Source organism: Penaeus monodon, unplaced genomic scaffold (genome assembly GCF_015228065.2).
Source record: "Penaeus monodon isolate SGIC_2016 unplaced genomic scaffold, NSTDA_Pmon_1 PmonScaffold_94, whole genome shotgun sequence".
NCBI lineage: Eukaryota > Metazoa > Arthropoda > Malacostraca > Decapoda > Penaeidae > Penaeus > Penaeus monodon.
Genome location: NW_023664769.1, coordinates 41,849 through 49,348, shown reverse-complemented (window position 1 = coordinate 49,348; position 7,500 = coordinate 41,849). Strand labels below are relative to the sequence as shown.

The following is a 7,500-nucleotide window of genomic DNA, read 5'->3' as shown; positions in this document are numbered from 1 at the left end:
CATCATCATCATTTTATTGTTGTTGTTGTTATTATTATTATTGTAATATTATTATTATCATCATTATTATTTTACTAGTAGTAGTAGCAGTATCATTATTTTTATTATCACTATTATCATTATTATCACTATTATCATTATTATCATTGTTATTATTTTTATCGTTACTATTATAACTTTATCATTGTTATTATTACTATGATTATTATCATTATTACTCTAATTAATTATTACTGTTCTTTTTATTATTATCATTATCGTTATTATTTTATTCATTATTATTTTTATTTTTATTACTATCATTATAATCTTTATTACTAGTAGGATTAGTAGTAGTAGTAATCCTTATTATCATTGTTATTGTTTTTTTTTCATATTATTCAGAGTATTATGATTATTTTTATTTTTTTATTATTGTTATTGTTATCATCATTATTGTTGTTACATTATTATTGTTACGACTACCATTTTTATTATTATTATTATTATTGTCATTATTATTATTATTATTATTTATTACTATTACTATAATTATTGTTAACATTTAATTATGATAATAATTATTATCTTTTATTAATTATTATTATCAATATTTTCATTATTATCATCATTATCATAATTATTCTCATTATCTTTATCATTATTTTTGTATTGATTTTGTTATTATAGTTGTTATCTTTTCTATTATTATTATCATCATTATTACTATCATTATCATCTTAATCATCATTAAGATCATCATTATCGAAATTATTTCATTATCATTGATATTATTAGCAATATCGTTCATAGTAAAATACTAATTATCTTGCTGATCATCATAATTGTTATTATCATATTCATTATTGGTATCATACTCACTACTATTAGAAGAGCAAGAATAATAATGAAAGTACTAATATTAATAATTTATAATAATAGTATTTATAATAATAGAAATGAGGATAATGATGCTTCTGATAATAATGATTTTAACGATGCTAGTATAATACTAATAATTATTATGATAATAATAATGATAATTTTAATTATTACTAATATTGTTACTATTATTATTGTTATTATTATTATTATCATTAGTATTCGTCTTTATTGTTTCTATTGTTAGTACTATTATTTCACGTTTCATTATTATCCTTGTTATTATTATTGTTGGTATCATAATTATTTGTGTTATCATTAATATTATCTTTATTATTATCAATACCATTGCATTATCATTGTTGTTGTTGTTGTTGTTGTTGCTGTTCTTCCTCTCATTATTATTATTATCGTAATTATTATTGTTAGTATTGTTATTATCATCCTCATTGATATCGTTTTTATCATAAGTGCTATTATTATAATTTCCAACATTATTATCATTATTATTGTTACTATCATTGATATTACTGTAGTGAGAACGGTAGTGATATCGTCTAGCAATCTTGCTGACCTGCGTTCAATTCCCTTGCTGCAATTTAATTGTGCATAATATTTATGAAGTATTTTTATACATTTCATATACATTGTTATTGATAAGACATTTATCAATAGAGTTTTAACATTTTAAATATTTTAACATTGCAATCCAACAAGCTTTTCGCAGATAATGATAAATAAGTAATCAGTCAACCAGTAGATGGTAATCTCGGCCATTCCTTGCACACACGAAGGTAATTTAGAAGTCCATTGTAATAAATGGAATAAAGCTAAATCATTAAATTATTATTATTGCTGTTACTATTATTATTACTTTATTATTAATATTATTATTACGACTAGCAATATCATTATTGCTATTATTATTATTGTCATTATTATTATCATTATTATTATTATTATTATTATTATTAAGATATCGTTACTGTAAATAATATTATAATTATTGTTATTTTTATTACTTTTATTACTTTTTTGTATTTATTATCATTATCATTATTGATGCTGTTGTTGTTGTTGCTATTACTGTTATTGTCATTTTATTATTTCATTATTTTAATATTGTTACTATTCTGTCATCTTAGTTATCATTAAGATGATAATTCTTATAATAGAGTTATTATTTTTATAATCCTTATCAGTTTAATTATTAACATTATTATCATCGTGCTAATACAACGGAAGAAAAACCCACAATACAAAAACTAGATTTATTATTATTATTATTATTATTATTATTATTATCATCATCATCATCATAATCATTATCACTATCATTATCACTTAATATTATTGTTGTTATCATCACTATCATTATTATTTCTTTATCATTATAATTTTCTTAGTTATCATCATCATTATTATTCTGATTTTTATTACTAATATCATTATCATCATCCTTTTTTTTATTATTATCATTAGTTTGTTATTATTGCTATTATTGTTATTATTATTATCATTATTATTATTATTATTATTATTATTATTATCATTATCATTATTTCTATTATTAGCATTATCATAACTGTTATAATCATTATTTTCATAAAGATTATTATTGTTGCTATTATTAGTTTTATTATTATTATTATTATTATTATCATTATTATTATTATTATCATTGTTGTTGTTGTTGTTGTTGGTGTTATCTTTTATTATCCTTATTTTTATAATAATAATTATTATTACTATTATCATTATTTTTGTTTTATTATTATTATTATTATTATTATTATTATTATTATTATTATTATTATTATCATTATCATTATTGTTATTATTATTATTATTTTATATCATCATCATCATCATCATCATCATTAATACTGTTATCATTATAATTGTTATATATATTACTATTATTATCATTATTATTATCATTATCACTATCATTATTATTATCATTATTATTATTATTTTTGTTGTTGTCGTTGATATTGTTTTTATTATTATTATTATTATTATTATTATCATCATCATCATTAATATACATACTATTATAGCTGATATTATCATCATAATTGTTATTATTATTTTCTATATTGCTACGCCAGTGGGTCTTTGTCTCTGTACGAAACATGTGTTAACATGAAAAGGATGACCTGGGCATGTGTTAACATGAAGGGACCTGGGCAAACATGGCGCAATGGCTGTGAGCGGAGGAGTGGAGGAACAAGTCAAGAGAGAGACGGAGTTGGGTGCTGCTCCTGTGAAGACCTCGTGTGTGCCCTTGTGACCTGATAAACTTTGTGTTGCCCTGTTATAAGCTGTATCGTGCAGTGTGGCATGCTGGTTTCCCCCTGTATTGTGCCTATAGAAAAGTGTATGGGTAAATAACTTGTGTAAATAAAGGAAAGACTGTCATTTTGTGTTTATTTCGTGCCCTGCCTCGCAACTTGGCGTTTCCCCTCGTGGTGTTCTGGGACGCTGTGGTGCTCGGTGCCTCTTGGAGCTGTTCAGTGTTCACGACCCTGTGGATAACACGCCGTCTGCCTAGCCTGCCTTGTGTTGGTGGCAGAGAGACGAGGCGGTCGGCGTAACAAATGGTGTCAGGAGTGGGATTGGTGATATTTGATCAGTGAGACGCGCCGATTTATCATGTCGTCCAAAGATGGCGGCAGCCATGAGGGAGAGGAGGCTATGACTGAGGCAGGCACGAGTGAGGTGAAGCCGAGCCAGATGGACCTGATCACTGCCATGCTGGCCGGTATGAGGGAGGAAATGGCACAAAGGGCAGAAGAGCAGGCAGGGCACGAGCAGGCGCACCATCTCGTCGAGATGCAGGCAAGGAAGGCAGAGGAACAGTTCTGCCGACTTGTTGAGGTGCTACAGTGCAATCTTGCATTTGTGAAGATGGAAACTCAGCAGTACACCGACAAGGCCTGCAGCAGCGTGAAGAGTGAACTGATGGAGGAGGTGCAGACTCTGAAGGGCGAGGTTCAGGGCCTGAGGGAGGAAGTGAAGGCGGAAAGGCTTCGTCATGAGGTAGTAACGTTGCAAGCAGAGAAGGCAGACGAGGTTCTGGCAACAGATGCCAGAGTGTCAGATTTACTGGGGTCTGCCTGGGGTCCGTGGCAGGAAACCCCCAGACCTCGCAGCATCGTGTCGGAGCCAGTGGTCGCTGCAGAAGGCTGGGGACCCATCGGAACCGCTCCCTTGGGTATAGGTGGCGTCAAACTCGGACCCGGTCAACCCGCCTCGTTGCCTCCCTCACCCCCTTCCCCCCCCGGGCGTGTTAGTTCACGGCACGCGTTCTCCACCCTGCAGCCCCTCGGCCTCCAGACATTCTGTGAGGCGTAAGCCAGCTGAGTACGACGGGAAGGTGGCCTGGGAGGCATATGTCGCCCAATTTGAAATGCTGGCATCTGCCCAGGGCTGGAGCCAGGAAGAGAAGGCCCTGCAGCTGGTAACAGCGCTAAGGGGCCCCGCGGTGGAAGTGTTGGGGCATCTGCCGCCATCCCAACATGCCTCTTACACCAGCGTGGCGGAGGCTTTGAAACGCCGTTTCGGGCACCACCACCAGGCCGAGGTATATCAGGCCCGCTTGAAGCGGACTCGTGAGCGTGGCGAGACACTGTCCCAGCTGGCGCAGGATGTGGAGGCGCTGGTAAGGAGGTCGTACCCTGCGGCTGCGGAAGAGATGATCGTGGTCCTGGCCTGTGATTTCTTTGTTGACGCTTTACAGGACCAGCAGCTGCAAATCTACGTCAATGCAGGCACACCCCGAGGACCTGCAGGTGGCGCTGGCGAGGGCCTTGGAGTTCGAGGCCTTCCTGAAGGCAACGAGTGGCCTAGGGCCAGCTGCTCATCCCCGCCGTGACCTCCGGGGCCGGAAGGCTAAAGTGGAGAAAATAGCATTGAGGAAGGTGAGTCCGAGAACTTTCCAAGGCTTGTGTTGGGGCTGCGGAGAGGTAGGGCACAGACGTAGTCAGTGTCAGAGGGAGCGGAGAACATGTCCTCTCAACCAGATGGATTCTGATGCCTTCCAGCAGTGCTGCAAGGACTGTGGCAGGTATGGTCACCATCTGAGTGCATGTCCTAAGGCTAAGGAAGTGGTACAGGCGGAAAAGGCTGGAGAAGGGGGCCGAAACCCAGCCGTCCTCGGTTCCCGGGCCCCGACTTGGGTAAGCTGCCGTCGAACCAGCACGATGCAGGTGGCGGGCTCAATAGATGGGAAGCCATGCCGCCTGACAGTAGACACTGGGGCTGAGAAGACCCTAGTGGGGCCTGATATGTTAGCCACTATGCAACTTCCAGACGCACCACAGAGACTGTGTGGTGTCACGGGGCATTGTGTGCAGCTCAAGGGGCCAGTGGAGGCTCTTATTGGCGTGGGCAGCATGGTGCAGCGGCTGCCGGCGTATGTGGCCAATCTGGACGAGCACTGTTTGCTGGGCCTTGACTACCTGACGCAGAGTAAGGCGTGTGTCGACCTTGGACGGAAGCTGGTGAGGGTGCACGGTGAAGATGTGCCCTTGCTTCCAGTGGTTGGCTGTGCAGAGGTAGTTACGGCTGAGCGACTGCACCTTGCCCCCAGGACAGAGTCTAGAATCCGGTGTCGACTATCAAGAGTGACGCGTGGAGTAGAGGGCCTCGTGGAGCCCATCCAAAACCTGCAGCTGGCTGATGGCGTAGTGGTTGGGCGGAGCCTTGTTGGACCAGGGGAGGGGTTAGTTACAGTGTTGGTAGCTAACTTCTCTGATAAGGCCCAGAAGGTGCCAGCTGGTGCAAAGCTGGGCACTTGTGAGGAAGTGGAGCATCCAGAAGAGTCGTCGGGGAGCGAGAAGTTGGTTGGTGTGGGGCCGTTGCCTGACTTCCTCGAGGACTTGGCTGTGGCGTTACCATGGGCCAGGAAGCTACTCCTGGGGCCATGGTGAAAAAGATGACGTTAGCCCCAGTAGCGGCGATGAGGACGTGGCAGACGCTGACCGAGATGAGGACGAGCATTTGGACGGTGAGGGCGATGCAACAGACGTCAATGGTGACCATGAGCCAGGTCTTGGGACAGAAGATACCCCTCTGGGTACCACTGCCAATCTACCGCCGCCCATACCTCCTCCAGAGCGACCCCAGCGAGAGCGAAGAAAGCCACGCTGGATGAAAGATTTTTGTGTTTCTGAGAACTGATTTTATTTAAATTTTCTGTAGTTTGTTTCAGGTTTAGGTATGTCAGAGCAGACGGGTCGTCTGCTTGATAGGGGGGGATAGTGCTACGCCAGTGGGTCTTTGTCTCTGTACGAAACATGTGTTAACATGAAAAGGATGACCTGGGCATGTGTTAACATGAAGGGACCTGGGCAAACATGGCGCACTGGCTGTGAGCGGAGGAGAGACGGAGTTGGGTGCTGCTCCTGTGAAGACCTCGTGTGTGCCCTTGTGACCTGATAAACTTTGTGTTGCCCTGTTATAAGCTGTATCGTGCAGTGTGACATGCTGGTTTCCCCCTGTATTGTGCCTATAGAAAAGTGTATGGGTAAATAACTTGTGTAAATAAAGGAAAGACTGTCATTTTGTGTTTATTTCGTGCCCTGCCTCGCAACTTGGCGTTTCCCCTCGTGTTGTTCTGGGACGCTGTGGTGTACGGCGCCTCTTGGAGCTGTTCAGTGTTCACGACCCTGTGGATAACACGCCGTTTGCCTAGCCTGCCTTGTGTTGGTGGCAGAGAGACGAGGCGGTCGGCGTAACAATATTATTATAATTATCCTCATTATTTGTTACATTATTTCTGTTATTATTACTTTTATCATCATCTATGTCATTTCATTGTCAGTACTTTTGTAATTTTTATCATCATCATCATCATCATCACCTTCATTATTATTACTCCTACTACTAACGCTGCTGATGCTGTCATTCTTCATATTATTATTGTTGTTGTTGTTTTGTTATTATTATTATTATTATCACCCATGTTATTATTACTGATAATATCCTTATTTTTGCCACTATTATTATATATTTTTTTTACTAAAATCGTTATTATTATTATTGTCGTTTTTTCTTTCATTATGGCTATACGCATTAATTCGATTATTGTTATCATATCTGTCCTATTATTGTTATTACTATTATTACTATATCATTATTATAATATTGTTATTATTATTATTATTGTTATAATTATCATTACCATTATTATTATTGCTAATATTATCATTATTATTATTATTATTATTATTGTTATTATTATTATTACTACTACTATTATTATTATTACAATTATTATTATTATTGTTGTTGTTGTTGTTGTTGTTGTTATTGTTGTTGTTATTGTTGTTTTTATTACTATTATCATCTTCATTCAGTAGAAATGTGGTTCCTCAGAAGAATGCTCAGGATTTCATGGACAAAAAGAGTTACTAATAAAGAAGTTTTAAGAAGAGCAGTTAAAGTTAAAAGAACATTGATGAAAGTTATCAGGAAAAGACAGATGCAATTTTTAGGACACGTAATGAGATGTAAAGGATTGGAAAACTTAGAAGGAAAGAGAAGCAGGGGTAGACAAAGGCAGAAGTTCATCACCAGCTTGAACATAGATCTCAATATGGGCAGAAGTGACCTAGAACTGCTAAAGTTGTC

General features: G+C 37.4%; 1 protein-coding gene across 1 annotated transcript in view; it reads left to right on the top strand.

Annotated features, from left to right (window-relative positions):
• Positions 1 to 7,500, top strand: part of LOC119572062 (neuronal acetylcholine receptor subunit alpha-10-like) — a 37,277-nt gene that overhangs the window by 27,766 nt on the left and 2,011 nt on the right. The gene's annotated exons all lie outside the window — the stretch shown is intronic.